Genomic DNA, 20,238 nt, shown 5'->3' with positions numbered 1-20,238 from the left:
GATCTGCTGTATAAAAGGTGCAAGGAACATACGACATGTCTCTCCCCCATGAGTACCATCCCAGAGAGTTTAAAGCCAGCAGGAAAAGTTATGCATGCAAATTTAATACTGTAATCTACAACACTATTTAAAAATGTTGTTACCCCACATATAATGCAATTAAATTTTCATCACATTTGTCAGCATAGGATGATAAAATGACAGTATATGTAATTCTTACTTGAAAAACACTAGTTGCCATTTGAAATAACTTCATATAGAAATTCAGTAAGTGTAAAATTAAAAAAAAATAGAACAAACTAACAAATCAAAACAAACAAACAAAACAAATTTTACTTTCAGTGGGTGTCTCCTACCTGGCAGCAGTGTCCTCCCAAGTCGTCATGCAGGTCCTCCCAACAGGAAAACAGAGCTTGAGTGCTAAAATATGAAGTAGTAGTTAAGAAACTATTGTAAGCACTGCCTGTAAGTTATCAACACAGATACATCTTTTTGCTTATAAATACCAGCACAGTATAGAAAATGTAACTGTGGAAGCCAAGAGCATTCCACTCAAGCTGATTCTGCCTGTTTTGTCTAATACACTCCAGAGAAAATAGTTACTATACACTGTACACTAAAAATCTGGAATTCAGCAAACGAACTTTAAGAGTTTTATGTGGATAGGGCATTTTGGTGTACATATGCCTCTCCCAGTATCTTTTATTAACTGAGTGAATAACAGCTATATAATTGTTTGGCAAATTAAGCAACATCCTTATTAAGAGATGAAACTCCAGTACAAAAAGTGATGTGAAAGGTGGGCCTTAAACCAACCAAAGCCAGGTAATTCATTGGTTCAGAATAAGAGTGCCTTATTTTTATGTATTTTTTGTTGTTGTAGTTTTTACCTTCCTAAGGGTTAAACTGAAATAGGGAATTCTTATTCCAAAATAAGAGCGTCCTCACATAGACTTGCACGGAAATAACTAAAGGCAGGACTCAAAACCAATCTAGTTCGTTCAGTGCCTCTTGTGTGTAGACAAGCTCTAACTCTGAATTTCCTGCTTTTTGGTTCAAATGCCTAATGTTAGTCTAGAAAACACACACACACACAAAATAAATCCTGCTTCCAATGAAGTCAATGGCAAGTGAGCCCCATCATTTGTTATCTAACAAGAAATTCCAGATTTATGTATATTTTTATTGATCTGAAATATCTTCCTAAGTCAGAGTAGGTGCTTTTTGGAATTTGTCTCCTTAATCAAAAGACCAAAGATTTTCTCCTGCCTGTTGATATTCTACAGATGGTATAGTTCAAACACGGATATTATTCTACAAATGACTTGATATGGAGTCTAGCTTAGTCCTTCCTCAGCCATAGGCTAATGCAGAGGGAAAGTATGACCATTCCTTCCTCCTCTGGGATGATGCGTGAGCCCTCCTCCTTCCCAGGAATGCACAAAGGGAGCAGTTCCTGCACTCCCCAGAACTCAGGGGCTGCAATACTGACAAACCCTTAATGAACTGCTTATTTGATAAAAGGACCCATTCATGAAAAAAAAAAAAAGACTTCTTGCTTCCAAATGTTTCTTTATCAGGCACGTGTGTGGGGTTATTATTATTTCTTTGATATTAAATCCTCCATAGTGTGAGGGCTACAACAATTTTTAAAATCCAGCTGTTGGAACTGACAACTAAATATAGTTAGCAAAGTGCATGTGTGTCTGTGTGCACCTTGAGCTGTTCCTCAACTCCTTTTGCTAGATCAGCTCTTGTGAGTTAGTAGAGGATTGAAATTAACAAGATTAAACCTGATGGGCTAAATACACTAGTGGGATGTGTAGGTGTAACTCTATTGCCACCATCAGCAGAAGTGAATTTTACCACCCTATGATTCTGAGAACGTTTAATGGACTATCAAATGTTTAGGACTTAGAACAGAGTATCTGTCCTCAGCACTCTGCACTGGCTGGGACGAATACATTCTTTCTGAGGATCTAACCATTCCCCATCCTCCTGCTCTGAATCCCATTTCCATTCCTACATTTCCTCCCTTTCCCTCCCATAAAGAGAACCCCATACTCCTCACGAGGTTCCCCAAAAGCTGACCTGTGAACTCTTTTTTCCTGCTCTCTGCCCACAAACCCTTGTTGGCTGGCCTGACTGTGAGAGTTGCTCTAGGCTTTGGGCCAGAAGCTCCTCAGCCCTGGCCTCTCATGCCATGGGACCCTGGGCATGTTCTCTTTCCCAGCATGAAGGAAGTGGTAGGATCCAGAAGCAACAGGAGGTGGAGCACTTTAGGCAGGCCAGCCAAGAGGGATGACTGTTCTTAGCAGGGAGCAAAGAGGCTGGCTCAAGATTTGCTTTTTGTATTTGTTCTGACCCAACTACATCTTATAGCTGCCTACCTAGTTTTATCAGGGTTCATAGGAGTTACATGTGTACATTCAGGGAAGATCAGATCCTGTGCTGCTGACAGTATTTATTTTCAGGTACAGGTTTCAGAGTAACAGCCGTGTTAGTCTGTATTTGCAAAAAGAAAAGGAGGACTTGTGGCACCTTAGAGACTAACAAATTTATTTGAGCATAAGCTTTCGTGAGCTCAAATAAATTTGTTAGTCTCTAAGGTGCCACAAATACTCCTTTTCTTTTTTCAGGTACACTATTTTCAAGTGAAAACCTATCACCATTTCTGTCTCCTGTGGCCAAATGATGTTTTCTTTTAACTCCTTAACTGTTGGCCCAGTGTGACGATTGACTTGTGGCTGGTGAGCTTGTAGTTCCCTACTCTTTAGCTGGTCAGCTAGTAATCCCTACTGTTTTTGGCAGCCTTTTGTCCAGTGTGATAGGCAACGGCTGCTGTTGTCATTATCCACACGTTTCTATGACTTCATATACAAGGCAACATGTTTGCTATTTGAAATGGTGGTTCCCTGGAGATTAAAACAGCAGAGGAGCACAAAGTAGAGTGTGCCGTGTGGGACTGGTACCAGGCACACAGACGGTACTGGCAATGTTTTCCTGAATGAAAGCCTCCAAATGTGCAACAGTTGGTACTCTGATATACACTAAGAAAAGAGAGGTAAATCACAAGATCTGATATTGTGAGCAGCAGACTTTCCTCATTTCTGATTTCTTTTCTGTTTAAGTACCAGAGTCCAAGATTTTCTAAAGTCACTAGTGATTTTGGGTTCTCCAGATGTTGGGTGTCCAACTTGAGACACCTTAAGAGAACCTGTCTCAGAACTGAGCTCTCACCCCTGAAGGCATCTCAGGTTGGTCACACAAAATTATTAGTCACTGACTTTTGAAAATCATGTTCATACTGTATTTATTAAACCAAAAATGGCTATTTAATGTAGCATGAACACTTCCAATAATGCTCTTACAACTGAAACATTAACAGAGGATGACAATAACAAAAACAACCAGAAAGCCTGTAACTGCTCAGACAAAATATATATATTTTTATAGAAATAGAAAAATGAAAAATAAAGTAGAAATGCTACCAAAAATTGTCATTTAACTGGTGAGGACATAGGGGAAATACATCTGCATTACTACATAAAAAACTGCTTAGTACAATTTGCAATCACAAAATGCCAGAAGAAATATTGCTTAATAAACACAAGCTGTTTTTTGCTTCCTGCTGTACTATGTGGAACAAATGTTAATTTTTCACCACAGTGTGGGAACACCTGAGAGGCACAGAACTGTATCTGGTAACATGCAGAGCTATTTATCCTATCTAGTAGCCATACAGAAATGCAGCTCTATTAGCAAAAGTCACACTGCATATACAGTAGCTGCTGAGTATAAAATGAAGGCTGAGAGACTAAATGGTCTTTTCTTCTTCTGATGGGAGCATATAAAGAATTTCTCACTAATGGTAATGGGAGCTGCTCTTAAAGGGGAATGGGTCTAAACTTAAATAATCCTCAATTTCTGCAAGACACAGTATTATCAAGCTACTGTTTGTTCTAAACTGTCTATTCTTCCAAAGAATCTGCAGACTGCTGAACTATTCTGTTCCTATTGTGTGCATTTTTAATTAATAATGAATTAAACAGCATTAACTAATGCGCTACCATACAAGTGAAAATATTACCTTCAACTGAAAAGGTTTCTTCATCCAGGAACCCATTTCTATTCTACCAAAGACACCATGAAAAGCTATTAGCAGCACATTATAACATTCCGTCTTCTAGTCAATCCAATTCTTGGAATTCTGATATTCTTGTCCACTCTGCTACTTTCGGATTCTGTATGCGCAGCACAAATCTCTACCTTATTTGGCTGCCAAGCGTATAACAGTGAGCAAACAATGCCTTCTCTGTCAGAACAGAGAATGAATAGTATCACAAAGACACTCCTCTAATGTACAGCTCTGTACTTTTACCCTGTCCTTGGAATAGTTAACTAAGATGAGAAGTGATGGGAAAAACACTGGTGCATTTTTGATTGCTCAAAACTCCATTAAAATTATTTAGTGCATTATGCACAAAACCGTACATTTAAAGATGAAATGAAACATACAATAGCAAGAATACTCTCTGTCAACTTGATTCATGCTTTTTCTGTTTCAGATATGTGGGTGTCTATGTGAGCAATAGGGGAGGAGTTATTTGGGATATAATTTAAGGGGCAGAAAAGGTTGTTTCAAGTCATAAAGATTAACATCTGGAAGAGAAATCTCACACTGACATAGCAATGTAGTTTTAAAGGATCTGCTATGTATTTTGTTTTGAAATGGACTATGAATTCTGCTCCTTTTGCTAAGGCTTAATTTCTGGAATAGAGTATTAATACTATGGTTTACACTGTGAGACTCTGAAGTCTCACATCAGAAATCCTCCAAACAAATCAGTCTGTTCACTTTCTCCAAATGACATTACAATTTAATTTTTCAAGAATGCACGATAGTTGACGACATTCCAAAACAAGTGCTTTAAGAGACACGTTCTATCAACAGTGAATGGCTTTCTTAGCAGACGTTTACAGCAGTCAATACGCAGAGGAGGGTAGTAAGATTCTTAAATTTAATACTTGGAAATGAATGATAGAAACCTGCCGTCCCTCTTTAAAGCAGTTGTATAAATTTTTACCTCTAAGAATCAAATAAATGTTCTTAAGTTTCAACCAATATATTTTGGAAGGCCAGACAGAGTTTACTTCACAGGGCTTCTACTTATTCTCCTTCCAACTGGAGCAAAAATCAGGCACTGATCCTGTTAAGATTCATCGACGTGCTTTAAAGTTCAGCCCATGAATAGTCTTACCGAACTCATGTGCATAGTTCTTTGCAGAATCACAGCCTCAGACTCAGGCACAGTGCAGTCCAGACCTTGCCTGGAGCCGTTCTGAGCTGGGATGGCCAAGTGGAGCAACAAGGGGTGAAATCCTTGATCCAGTAAGTCAATGGCAAAATTCCCACTGACTTCAGTGTTTTGAGCAAATCAGACAAGGATTTTGGGTATTCCCATATGTGGTAGCTGTCTTTGATATTTTTTAAGGCTAATTTAACTTGAAGATTTTAAAATATCCAAAGTTAACTTTATATCAGTGGTTTAAAACCTTTTTAGGCTGCGTACCCCTTTCCAAATAATGTAGCCTACTGCATACCCCCATCTGAGATAGGGTCAGAATATACCTATGAAAAACAGGAAAAAAAAAGGTCGGTAAGGGATAACATGATGTGTTGTCTGCCATTACAGGATTTTTCTTGCATACCCCTGACAAGAGCTAGGGGTACACCTACCCCAATTTGAAAACCACTGATGTATATGTAGCAGGAGGAAACAATACTGTTCCTTAAAGCTGATCACCAGAAACAACATTCAGGGACCATTCAGCCAGGATGGAGCACGATTGTGGATTTGTTCCAGTTCCCAGATGAATTATGGCAACATTACAATAATTTCCCATGCATTCAGTATTATTTGGCAATTTGCTGGCAGTCTGTCAGAGGCCCTTCCACTTGTCCAGAGTAGGTCCTACCAGGTCAGGATGGAGGCTCATTGACAGGGCAATATGGGACACTTATATTGCTGAAGTTCAAGCCATACCTATTTATTAACTTCTAATAAATTAGCACCTGTCGATTTGGTCCTTTCTGTGAATAAAATGCCTCATTCTCCAGGGCTGTCATTATGGGACCTTGACACTACATAAAAAAGTTATTTTAAAGAATGAATGGCTGCAGGTTTCTGTGAACAAAATGTTAGGTGCTTGCAATAGAATTTAGAACGTTAGTTTGTAGAAGGAAAGGATATTTCTTAACTTTTAAAAAAAAAACCCAGTGCATCGGGAGTAATTCTAATTAGGCCAAACCCTAACATACTCACTCAGAAAACTTCAGTGGGAGTATAGTGTTAGTGGAAAGTGCACAGAAGCTAAGTAGGAACTTGTCCCTTAATGCACAAGCATTTTTTTAAGGGCATGATAGAACAGGACTGTCCCAAATGACCAGCCCAAATTTTTTATTTATAGCTTAACAAAGAGAAGGCTAAGAGATGACTTGATTACAATCTGTACCTACCTACCTGGGGAACAAATATTTGATAATGGGCTCTTCAATTTAGCAGAGAAATGTGTAAATACGATCCAATGGCTGGGAGTTGAAACTAGATAAATTCAGACAGGAAATAAGGCGTACATTTTTAATGGTGACGATATTTAACCTTTGGAACAATTTACCAAGTGTTGTTGAGGATTCTCCATCTCTGACTATTTTTAAACCAAGACTAGTTGTTTTTCTAAAACACGTGTTCTCGGAACTATTTGGGGAAAGTTCTCTGGCCTGTATATACAGAAGATCACACTGGATCATCACAATGGTCTGTTCTGGCCTTGGAATTGGTGTAAAACCCTGTTCTGAAGGGTAGTTAATAAGTTTATCCAGAGGTAAATCAGAAAATAATCAAAACACTTGTCCTAGTCTCTACTACAAGCATTTTGGAACAGGGACCGTATCTGCCAGCACCTGGCACAATGGGGCCCATATGCTGCTTGAGACTGCCAAGCACTGCCACAAAACAACCAGACCACTCCCCTTATTAACATTACACACAAGTAGTGCAAGTGGTGCCTTGATTCTGTTTCTAGCCTTGATTTAGGAAACAGAAATCTAACAATGTTAACCTGGTTGAATTTTAGGTGTAAAATTTCTTTGACATAATATCTGAAATGTACAAAAAATATTCCAGAGGAAAATACAAACTTAGCTTAAAGGCGCAGTGTCAGAGTTGATGGACCTCAAAACTGACCTATTTTTTCCCCTATAGAGTTGTACAACGGATTTCAAAATCCACACACTTTTATACATTTAAAAACCTGCTTCAGTGGGTTTTTTTCCTTCTCTGAAAGCAAGAAAATGTCTCAAACTAAAGAAATGCCAGGAGGCCAGCACTCATGAACAACTTTACAAATAGCAAGGGAAAACAATCCATAAATCTTACATACACGGAGACACATTCGTTGCTAGAAGCAAACAGAATCAATTCAAAGAAAGGCATATCTATGCTATAGAGACTATACCAGCGTGACTAGGTTGCCATAGCTATGCTGGCATAACCCTGCAGTACAGAGGCAACATACACCGATGGAAGAGATTTTTCCATCCATGTAGGACCCCCACCTCCACGAGGAAGGATAGCTACCTTGATGGAAATATTCTTCCATTGACATAGCTGCATCTACACTGGGGGTTACTCGACATAGCTATGTTGGTTGAGGTAAATGTTTTTCACATCCCTGACCAACACAGATATGTAAGCCTAACTTTTAAGTGTAGACCAGGCCTAAGAATTGGCCAGCAAGAGTGTCGTACTGTAGGCCAACTTTATTTTCCCCCCTCCCTTTTAAACCTGTACTACATCTGAAAATGGTGGGCGTCAGTGTTATTTTCCACTAATTCTCGTAACATTTTTCTCGTGAGTGTGTAACATCTGGGAATGGCAGTGCAGCATCAACAGACTGAGATGTCATTCATTAAATACCTTGGGTTTGTCGGTGGTATTTTCAAGAATGGCATCATTAAATGGCAGTCGCCAGGAGCTCAAAGTCTTTCCCATGCAGCCTAGGAGATAGTTGTGGATATCTGGGAATGTCTTCTGCACTCTCTCATCCCTGTTCAGTGGTATTTTTACCTTTATTCTGTCCTACCAGATTTTTAAACAAAAACTCATGTACCTAGGCGCACCTAGTGCAATGTGGCAGAGATACTTCTATGTGGAATTTAGTACCTCACAACAGAAACTCAGTGTATCTTACCCAAATTGTATTTCCCAGATAGATTTGTATTGCTAAATAATATAGAGAGATTAAGAGCTACCATTTATATAGTTTATCACATTCTTTTTTTCTCCGAGTTTGTGTGACCCTGAGCTATTCTGGACCTTCTCATGCCTTGGTAACTGCTTTTACAGCATCTCCTGTGGCACATAAAGATGAGGCCATTACTCCCTAATATAGTATGAAACTTATATTAACTTCCAGAGGCACGGAAAATGCTTTCAAGTCACATTAAGTGCTGTGCATATATTCTGATTTCAGTTACAGCAATGCAAATCCAAAGAACTTCATTAACTTCAGCGTCTCTGGATTTACACCAGTGCCACTGAGATCAAAATTTCTTACATACTTTCTTCACATGCACACTAAGAACTAAAGAAGAGTTTCTAAAAGAGCATAACATCCAGGGGAAAAGAGACATTCCTTAGGGCAGTTTGGATGGAAAAAAAGAGCTCTGGCACTGAATGCAAGAATGACTGTGGAACTACAGATTGGAAGTTAAAAGGAATACCTTTAGGCTATATTCGTCTTTAAAAATGTCAAAGAAGGTTTCTCCCATGTTAGAAAAAGTAATCACAGGAACACATTACAAATCCTTGGAATTACCAGTGTAGTTATTAGAATTTTCAATATTTTACTAGTAGGAAAATTGTATTTGACCAAATCTTATGAAAAATGTAATTTACTCCTTTTCTCTCGCACTCTCATACACACACTTTATACTTACATACGCATAGGTAAAGAGATATATTATACAACATCCAGAATAATCTGTAAACTTTAGAATTTCTTCTTGACATGAAATATTGAAAGATGTGGAATGTGCTGAACTTTTATGAGCAACTGAAATACAGATGTCAAATCAAAATAAATCTTTACAAAAATCTGACTAAACCACCCTGGCTCTGAGCTCTGAACTCATGCCACCACCCATGCTACTATGTCCACACTGTTATTTTTAGTGTGTAAGCAGAGCTAGCCCATGTTTGTCTACCTGGGCTGGGAGGCATACCTGTGGAGAGGGAATGGTAGATGATATTAGGGCTGGTTGGTTAGGTGTGCAAAAGACGTGAAGGGTTCTGGGAAGCAAAGGGCTATTTTAACCATGAAAATAGGGACTTGTCTTCTCTACTAGACTTCCCTACTTTGAGAGAATTGATTGCCAATTAACTCAAGATACTTGACATGTGCCTTAAGGCTAGTGTGGACACAATCCACATTTATTACAGGCTCCACAGTTTGTGTGAGAGGGTCCCACACTAACACTAGCAAACCTGTTACGCACACTGAGTTTCATAGATTCATAGATATTTAGGTCAGAAGGGACCATTATGATCATCTAGTCTGACCTCCTGCACAACGCAGGCCCCAGAATTTCACCCACCACTCCTGCAAAAAACTTCACACCTATATCTGTGCTACTGAAGTCCTCAAATCGTAGTTTAAAGACTTCAAGGAGCAGAGAATCCTCCAGCAAGTGACCCGTGCCCCATGCTACAGAGGAAGGCGAAAAAGCTCCAGGGCCTCTTCCAATCTGCCCTGGGAAAAATTCCTTCCCGACCCCAAATATGGCGATCAGCTAAACTCTGAGCATATGGGCAAGATTCATCAGCCAGATCCCCAGGAAAGAATTTTCTGTAGTAACTCGGATCCCACCCCATCTAATATCCCATCACAGGCCATTGGGCCTATTTACCATGAATATTTAATTACCAAAACTATGTTATCCCATCATACCATCTCCTCCATAAACTTATCGAGTTTAATCTTGAAGCCAGATAGATCTTTTGCCCCCATTGCTTCCCTTGGAAGGCTATTCCAAAACTTCACTCCTCTGATGGTTAGAAGCCTTCGTCTAATTTCTAGTCTAAACTTCCTGGTGGCCAGTTTATATCCATTTGTTCTTGTGTCCACATTGGTACTGAGCTTAAATAATTCCTCTCCCTCTCCGGTATTTATCCCTCTGATATATTTATAGAGAGCAATCATATCTTCCCTCAACCTTCTTTTAGTTAGGCTAAACAAGCCAAGCTCCTTGAGTCTACTTTCATAAGACAAGTTTTCCATTCCTCGGATCATCCTAGTAGCCCTTCTCTGTACCTGTTCCAATTTGAATTCATCCTTCTTAAACATGGGAGACCAGAACTGCACACAGTATTCCAGGTGAGGTCTCACCAGTGCCTTATATAACGGTACTAACACCTCCTTATCCCTACTGGAAATACCTCTCCTGATGCATCCCAAGACCGCATTAGCTTTTTTCATGGCCATATCACATTGGCGGCTCATAGTCATCCTATGATCAACCAATACTCCAAGGTCCTTTTCCTCCTCCATTACTGAGTTAATTAATTAGTTAACTTGAGGTAGGAAAGTCTACTAATGACATACCCTATGACTATGTCTTTACTACTAAAAGGTGTGTTTTCATATTGAGAAAGTCAGGGTTATGAAAAAAACTACTATGCCAACCTAGCTATGCCGGTATAGTGTCTGTAATGGAACATGCCCAGAGTGTAGTATCCTGACTTCCTGCACTACAAGGCTACAGATATTTTCTGAACTGCCCATTGGTAGTGTAAAATTCTAGTGCATGAAGATTTACATTATTGTAATTATGAACTAGAGCAGGGGTAGGCAACCTATGGCACGCGTGCCAAAGGTGGCACGGGAGCTGATTTTCAGTGGCACTCACACTGCCCGGGTCCTGGCCACCGGTCCGGGGGAGGGGGGCTCTACATTTTAATTTAATTTTAAATGAAGCTTCTTAAACATTTTAAAAACCTTATTTACTTTACATACAACAATAGTTCAGTTATATATTAAAGACTTATAGAAAGAGGCCTTCTAAAAATGTTAAAATTTGTTACTGGCACGCGAAACCTTAAATTAGAGTGAATAAATGAAGACTCGGCACACCACTTCTGAAAGGTTGCCAACCCCTGAACTAGAAGCACATTAAGCATCAGATATTTAGAACTCCTGACATCATTTTACAGATACAGTCACAATAGATGAGAGTATCTCCGCTAGTCAGTATGTTTCTGATAGCCCTTTACAAATTTGTTTGCTGTTCCCTTGATTTTTTGGTACCATCTACCCTCAACTTCAGCTGCTAATTTTTATAACTCAGAAAAAAAATGCATCAAAAACTGAGGAATGAAATCAATCTTCACAAACATAGGACGTCTTATATTTACAGGCCCCAATGGCCTTCTTCAGTATCATTTTAAGAGTGCTGTACTCGGTTTCATTTAACAGGATGAAGGTCTTGACAGAGTAGGGCTCTTTTATGTTGTTTCCACTCCTTAATTAGATTTCAAATCAAATCTCTCTCTGGACTCATGACATTCAGATGTATTTAGATATGGCTTAAAATATTGCAAAGCTATCCATTTTCTCATATTGTCATGGCTAACCAGAAGGAACTCTCTTGAATTAGCTGGAAATATGGACCAGATTTGATTATCCAAATCAAATTGCCAAGCAAAAGAAGCACAAGGGAATGATGCTTTTTTTAAAATGTCAGATCTGATTAAAGTGAGCTAGAAATAATATGCCAATACTAGTGAACAGAAGAACTTGGAAATGGAATTGATATACTAGTATCTGGTAAAATATCAACCAGAAAAGGCGTAACTAGGTATTTAATTTTTAGAATCACAAATGTCATAGGAGATGAGATTAACATTTTCCTGTCATTCCATGATAAGACTTACCTCAATAGTTGCAAGAAAAGGAACCCTGGAATTTTGACTGCTCCTTTTCACTCATCCATCACCTGTGTCACTACTCTGTCACTCAGTTTGGATGGTTCTGCATCATGTCTCTAATTGCTGGCTTGCCATTCTGAATCCTGATCCTGACACACCTATTTTAATTGTACCATTACTGGTGCAGCACAGAGGCCATATCACTGGTAGTCAGCAAAAATGTTACACACAAAACGCTTGAACTCAGCTGCTCACATTAGAATTTAATAGTACGTGAACAAACAAGAAAATATACCAATTATATAAGTCATTTTACAAACAAATGGATTTGTTTCTTTGTATAAACTGTCTGCAGCACACTTAAGGGCTGAACCTGGACAGGCATAGGTCTGTTAAAAATTGCCACCCAATATTATTAGGAAAACCAGGGATTTGAAAGGAGAAAAAATAACTTAGGGGGAACTGTTAACCTCAAATTAACAGCCTGGATATTACCGAAGGCTTTTTAACACTGGAAAATCCATTTTATTTCTGAGAGCATTCTGGGCCAAAATATTAAAAATTCTGCACCAAAAAATTAAATATTCTGTGCACAATATTTTAAAATTCTGCACATTTTATTTGTCAAATAAATGTGGAGGTTCCGGCATAGCACTGGGGAGCATAGGCCACTGGCTGCACAGAGGTGGGAGATCACTGTGCAGCAGGGTGACCAGACAGCAAGTGTGAAAAATCAGGACAGGGGGTGGGAGGTACTAGGCGCTTATATAAGACAAAGCCCCAAATATCAGGACTGTCCCTATAAAATCAGGACATCTGGTCACCCTTCTGTGCAGCTCCCCCCATCCCCTGGACATGGACTCAGCGGTGAGACTGCACACAAGCCTGACACAGTGCAAGTACCGGGCCTGCCCCAGAAACACCCAAGAGCCCTGCCACTCTGTGCCAGGTGAACACCAGGTGTGAGCAGGCAAGCTCAGCACGGCAGGATCCAAGTGTGGAGGGACTTAGTGTGGGGGGATCCAGGTGTGGGTTGAGAGGGTTCTGTGAGGGGCAATTTGGGTGCGGGCGGCTCAGTGGGGGATCCAGGTGCGGGGGGGTGGGGAATCTGGATGCACAGGGACTTGTTGGGGCGGGGGGTCTGGGTGTAACGGTAATGAGAATCTGCTGGAGGGTCCAGGTGAAAGTGGCTGGGGCTCAACAGGAGGGTCTGGATGTGGGGGACTGTAGCAGAGTGGTCACCCCACTCCAGCCCTGAAGGGGTTAAAACAGCCCTGGGAGAGGGCTGCCTTGGGGAAACAATAGTAAAAGCAGCCCTGGAGAGGGCTGCGGCTGGGAAAAGGGAGGCTGATTGAGGGAAGTAGCCACAGCTGGGGCCACACCCCAATCAAGCCACAGCTGGCCCTATACGAGGGCTGAGGGCCAAAAGCTGGAGGAGTCTCACTCTAGCCCTGGAGTGGGAAGGGCTAGCTGCCTGAAAGCGAGGTACCTTAATCGGAGCAGTGTGGAGAAGGGCAAAGGGAGCTGGGGAGCTCCAGCCTGGTAAACCCCCAGGCTGCAGGCGTTGGTAAAGGCCCAGAAAGACACTGGGGCTGCAGAGGGGCAGCCTGAGAATAGGCAAAGGCAGCAGGTCCTAACCCCTTGCCAATGATGCGTGGCAGTCTGCCCCACTGAGCTGGGGTTAGTTGATGACTGGCAGTAGCCACTGAGGCAAGGTGGGTTTAGAGGGTTGGGGGTTCCCCAGGGAGGGGAGACCCAGAGTGAGGGGATACTGCTGGGGCAGAACGCCAGGGCAAAGGGCACCAAGGTCTGGGAGGGACACAGGACCAGCGGCAGGTGAGACCCTGGCTTGCAGAGGGCGCTCCATACACTGGAGAGCTAATTCCCAGGATGACCAGCAGCTGAGCACAGCACAGGGTGGGAGCTACCAGAGGGTCTCCCCCAGTCCTGCCCCCTGCCCCACAATGATTTACCTCTCTGCCGGCTGCCTTGGGCACCTGAAACATACTGCTCGGGAGGGTCGCATGAACACTCTTGTGACTTCCCTTTGCTTCCCTGTCAAGGTCATTTTTGTGTGGGGAAGTAAAAAAATCTGTAGGGGACATAAATTCTGTGCATGCACAGTGGCACAGAATTCTCCCAAGAGTATCCATTTAAAGGAAAAACAGGATGGGTATACTTTGCCAGTTCAATGGCTCTTGATCGTTCTGAATATTGTAAATTCACACCTGACAGCAAAGGTTGTTTTAAAAAAGCAGGGAAACCTGATCAACCACTTTGATCCACATCAAAATATCAACAGAACATTTGTGGATTATGCAAATATTTCTGCTTGAATTCAAAGGTGTTTGTGATTGTACTTCAGAGTAAAAATGCGAACCAAGCGGAGAAAGCTGTCTGCTGTAGAACTTAGTAATTAGGCATTATCCTTGAAATCCAGGGATATGACTCAACGTATGAACTAAATAATGACATTTTCCCTTCTAAATCAAGAAAAGGAATGTGAGGGCACTCAGGGACAGTATCTCCTCTCAGATCCAAACGGTTGATCTCAATTCCAACATCTTATCCATGATATAATTGCAAAAGAAAAGAGATAAAAGCCCCAAGAAGTTGATTGGAGAGACAAGGTAATATCTTTTATTGGAACAAATTAAGACAGTATTTTATTGGATAAAATTAAGACAGTAGTTTCCCAGGCCTGAAGACGAGCTCTGTGTAAACTTGAAAGCTTCTCTCTCTCTCTACCAGAAATTGGTCCAACAAAAAGATATTACTTCATCCACCTTGTCTCTCTAACATCCTGTGACCAACACTATATCAAGAAGTTGATATAACATAGCAACTCAAAGGAGTACAAAATGAGAAACAAGACAGTAAGAATGTTCTATCGAATAGGTCTCTCCATCTTCCTTGCTTTGGTCACTCCATGATTTGTCTGTTTAATTTAAAGTGTAAGTTCCTTATTTTAGATCTAGAAGATATAATGCTCTCCTAGAATGCTATATAAAATAATAATACCTCTATGCTACTTTCCTTACATTTCTTTGATATCATACATTGGTGACGAACGCTCTAACACACGTATGGAAACCCTGCCCAAGGTTTATCTTGTTGGTTAAACAGGTTAAAGTGGAAGGGAGAGAACTATATATGCACAACATTCATCTTTAAAGTTTCATGAAGTAGGAAATTTACAACGGCAAGTCCCACAAGTGTCGAATGAAGCTTGGCTGAGGTGAGAGTGTTTAGAAATTAGGAAGAAAAAATTTTCTCTTTGATTTTCAAAAGCACTTATTTTTTCCTTGGCAGCAGCCTTTAGATATTTTACAGCTTACACTGAACTTGTGTGACAGAGGTGACAAGAAGAAAAGCAGTCCTATTTGTTGACATACTCATGTACATAAATGATGCAGCGGAGATAAACGCTGAGGACTCAGCTGAAGCAAACTGAAGCTTTTTTTTTGGTATATTTTGTTAATAAGCAGTCTTTCCTGGATATAGAGAATGAAACAATCCATGACACAGGCTCCTGTACCCACTGAATCTAATTTTAAACTATTCTTGCACAATGCTATCTTACAACTACATTTATAAAATACATAGGAGTTTCAAACGTGGAGCATCTGTAATATTACAGTTACTGTTCCAGTAGGTGAGAGCTGCTGGAACACATGAGAAGACCCTCTGACCCAGATTTTTGTTAACGAGAGTGTAGCAATTTTAACTATACTTGGAAGAGTCAGACCTGTCCAGTGCAGGTTTTGACTGGACACTGTGAGGTTCCATCCACGCTTCAAAAGTCCCCAAACTTGAAATGGTTTTCAAGATCAGCTCTTTTGTGGAACTGTTTACCAGCAAGTGGCAGTTAACATAGACAGAGCAAAACTTTTTTATAGTTGCCAAAAAGAGCCTCAAAGAAGTGCTTTAAAAACTGTTTTTATTTTTAAAGGTTATGCCCCAATCACATAGGCTGGCTTCTGCCAATAAAACTGTTACCTAAACTGGGTATCAGAAAATCCCAAATTCCTGAGACGGTTTTCAAGATGGGACTCCTGTAGCAAGGCAGAGGCCTGAAATTCACTGCCCCTCCCCTGTATCAACCTTTGACATAAAAAAAACAGCCACATAAGATGGGGACTCTGTGTGGTAATCAGTTAAGCCTCTATAGTAATTTCAGAGCAATAGATACAGCAAACCAAACCAAATCTGAGACAGACTGCCACAGAGAAGCTTTCATCTATCCAATCCCCTTCATTTCAGTGGATGAATTCTCCAGCTACCTGCTGTTTGTGTCATTACAACCTACACTTTTCCCACTGTGATTCACTCCATCTGAAGGACTGAAAGCAAGCTTGCCTGACAGGTGGTGACCATACTCAATCACCTTCCTACATGGTGACTGGAACATCTGGGATTTTTTAGAAAAGGAATATGACTCCATATGTAGAGAATGGCCTTTTAAATGGCACAAAGCAAAGGGGACCCTACAAAGCACTGGAGAATGTACTCTGGGGGAGAATCCCGCATTAACAGGAGAATTAACTATGTTACCTAGTAGATCTTTTCCATCTTTAATTTTTTTTCTATCTTTACCGCAGAATGCTTGCTTGTACAGTCAGATGGCTAGTAAAAGTTGTCTTAAACCATCTCCTTACCCATAACTATTTTACATTTGGGGACAATGTATACCTTCAGATCAGCGGCACTGCTATGGGTACCCGCATGGCCCCACAGTATGCCAACATTTTTATGGCCGACTTAGAACAACACTTCCTCAGCTCTCGTCCCCTAAAGCCCCTACTCTACTTGCGCTATATTGATGACATCTTCATCATCTGGACCCATGGAAAAGAAGCCCTTGAGGAATATTCCACCATGATTTCAACAATTTCCATCCCACCATCAACCTCAGCCTGGTCCAGTCCACACAAGAGATCCACTTCCTGGACACTACAGTGCTAATAAACAATGGTCACATAAACACCACCCTATACCGGAAACCTACTGACCGCTATTCCTACCTGCATGCCTCCAGCTTTCACCCTGACCACACCACACGATCCATTGTCTACAGCCAAGCTCTGCGATACAACCGCATTTGCTCCAACCCCTCAGACAGAGACAAACACCTACAAGATCTCTGTCAAGCTTTCTTACAACTACAATACCCACCTGCAGAAGTAAAGAAACAGATTGATAGAGCCAGAAGAGTTCCCAGAAGTTACCTACTGCAGGACAGGCCTAACAAAGAAAATAACAGAACGCCACTAGCCGTCACCTTCAGCCCGCAACTAAAACCCCTCCAACGCATTATTAAGGATCTACAACCTATCCTAAAGGATGACCCAACACTCTCCCAAATCTTGGGAGACAGGCCAGTCCTTGCCTACAGACAGCCCCGCAACCTGAAGCAAATACTCACCAACAACCACATACCACACAACAGAACCACTAACCCAGGAACTTATCCTTGCAACAAAGCCCGTTGCCGATTGTGCCCACATATCTATTCAGGGGACACCATCACAGGGCCTAATAACATCAGCCAAACTATCAGAGGCTCGTTCACCTGCACATCCACCAATATGCCATCATGTGCCAGCAATGCCCCTCTGCCATGTACATTGGTCAAACTGGACAGTCTCTACGTAAAAGAATAAATGGACACAAATCAGATGTCAAGAATTATAACATTCATAAACCAGTCGGAGAACACTTCAATCTCTCTGGTCACGCAATCACAGACATGAAGGTCGCTATCTTAAAACAAAAAAACTTCAAATCCAGACTCCAGCGAGAAACTGCTGAATTGGAATTCATTTGCAAATTGGATACTATTAATTTAGGCTTAAATAGAGACTGGGAGTGGCTAAGTCATTATGCAAGGTAGCCTGTTTCCTCTTGTTTTTTCCTACCGCCCCCCCCCCCACCAGATGTTCTGGTTTAACTTGGATTTAAACTTGGAGAGTGGTCAGTTTGGATGAGCTATTACCAGCAGGAGAGTGAGTTTGTGTGTGTATGGGGGTGGGGGGGATGTGAGAAAACCTGGATTTGTGCAGGAAATAGCCCAACTTGATTATCATGCACATTGTGTAAACAGTTGTCACTTTGGATGGGCTATCACCAGCAGGAGAGTGAATTTGTGTGGGGGGGTGGAGGGTGAGAAAACCTGGATTTGTGCTGGAAATGGCCCACCTGATGATCACTTTAGATAAGCTATTACCAGCAGGACAGTGGGGTGGGAGGAGGTATTGTTTCATATTCTCTGTGTATACATAAAGTCTGCTGCAGTTTCCACGGTATGCATCCGATGAAGTGAGCTGTAGCTCACGAAAGCTGATGTTCAAATAAATTGGTTAGTCTCTAAGGTGCCACAAGTACTCCTTTTCTTTTTTCGAATACAGACTAACACGGCTGTTACTCTGAAACCTATTAATTTAGGCTTAAATAGAGACTGTGAGTGGCTAAGTCATTATGCAAGGTAGCCTATTTCCCCTTGTTTTTTCCTACGCCCCCTCCCCCCCCCGGATGTTCTGGTTTAACTTGGATTTAAATTTTGAGAGTGGTCAGTTTGGATGAGCTATTGCCAGCAGGAAAGTGAGTTTGTGTGTGTATGGAGGTGGGGGGGGTGAGAAGGCCTGGATTTGTGCTGGGGGTGGCCCACCTTGATTATCATGCGCATTGTGGGGAGAGTGGTCACTTTGGATGAGCTATTGCCAGCGGGATAGTGAGTTTGTGTGTGTGGTTTTTGGGAGGGGGGTGGGGGGGTGAGAGAACCTGGATTTGTGCAGGAAATGGCCCAACTTGATTGTCATGCACATTGTGTGGAGAGTTGTCACTTTGGATGGGCTATCACCAGCAGGAGAGTGAATTTGTGTGGGGGGGTGGAGGGCGAGAAAACCTGGATTTGTGCTGGAAATGGCCCAACTTGATGATCACTTTAGATAAGCTATTACCAGCAGGACAGTGGGGTGGGAGGAGGTATTGTTTCATGGTCTCTGTGTGTATATAAAGTCTGCTGCAGTTTCCACGGTATGCATCCGATGAAGTGAGCTGTAGCTCACGAAAGCTGATGCTCAAATAAATTGGTTAGTCTCTAAGGTGCCACAAGTACTCCTTTTCTTTTTGCGAATACAGACTAACACGGCTGTTACTCTGAAACCTGTTAAAAATAATAATCTTATCTCATAAAACAAAACATTGGACACTGGGATAAAGAATATTAATTCATTATCCTGTGCTGATTTATTAACCTGGGAGATGCTCAGACACCATGGTGATGGATGTTAGTATAAAACCCTAAAACTGAGAGATAGAAGACAGATTAAACAACACTGTCCTGGCACGGACCAGGAACATATGTCTCGAGAGGGATTAGAATTTGCAGATCACCAGAGATAAAATTTGCATGTATTTGGACACTTGGCCAACCTCTGCAGTTCTTGGTCATTATCTGTACAAACTCCCATTAACTTCATTGGGAGTTTTGACTAGGAGCCACAGTGCAAAAATTTAGAACTGTGGGGTGGTAATAAAGTTCTATGTAGGGGGACATGGCAGATATATGGGAAAGGGTTGGGAGGAAAAAAACATTTTCAGTTCACCTTTAAAGTACCGAGACACAATTTAAAACAAAAACACTCTGGTTTTCAGAAGCAGACTCCTATTTCCAACCCACAACTTTCGCTTGAGGCAGAACCAGGAGGGAGGGAAGATGGCTAGAATGCTGATGGCAGAAGCCCTATTCTGAGTCCAACCAATTGAGCCATGAAGAGTTTTTGAAGTCTTATAACCATGCCAGGGCAGAATGCAAGAAAGCAGTTTCTTACTTCCAGTGCACCAGTAAATTGAACGTAAACAAAAAGGAACAAAGACTACGGTAAGTTGCTATAGCTGTCATTTAGTATAACTCTAGCAGCTTTACATACATAGTTTTGTTGCATTCAAAATTCACCTTCACAGCTGGTTTCTCTCCCAACTGTTGTTAATGTATTTCATTAAAGTTCTTCTTCTTTCAATATGCATTGGGCCCTTCTGAGAGAAATATACTAGAACAGCTGCAGACAGCTGTGAGCTTTCCCTAACGGACTCTGACTGTTGCCTCTGATAAATCAGTGATTGTTTTGTGATGAAGAAGAGAATCTTAACTTCCCTTCAAATATGATCACTTGCTGGTACTGTGGGAATCCAGGCAGCAAACTGCTGTTAAATTTACAGTCGGGGACATGTGTGTGCCATATACAATGAA

General features: G+C 41.2%; 1 protein-coding gene across 5 annotated transcripts in view; it reads right to left on the bottom strand.

Moving 5' to 3' along the window:
* PAG1 (phosphoprotein membrane anchor with glycosphingolipid microdomains 1) overlaps nt 1–20,238 on the bottom strand; it is a 184,689-nt gene that overhangs the window by 82,031 nt on the left and 82,420 nt on the right. For 4 of the 5 annotated variants that reach the window (XR_014710132.1, XM_084618477.1, XM_084618478.1 and 1 more), the window contains exons 1-2: nt 4,091–4,310; nt 357–420 (exon numbers count right to left, since the gene is read on the bottom strand). The gene's annotated coding sequence lies outside the window, so the exon portion shown is untranslated. Of the gene's footprint in view, nt 1–356; nt 421–4,090; nt 4,311–20,238 lie in introns of those variants that run through there. The other variant, XM_084618476.1, reaches the window with a different exon arrangement.

The sequence above is a fragment of the Lepidochelys olivacea genome (assembly GCF_965140295.1).
Source record: "Lepidochelys olivacea isolate rLepOli2 genome assembly, chromosome: 2".
NCBI lineage: Eukaryota > Metazoa > Chordata > Testudines > Cheloniidae > Lepidochelys > Lepidochelys olivacea.
Note: the sequence above shows the minus strand (reverse complement) of the source record. Positions and strands in the feature narration are given on the sequence as shown.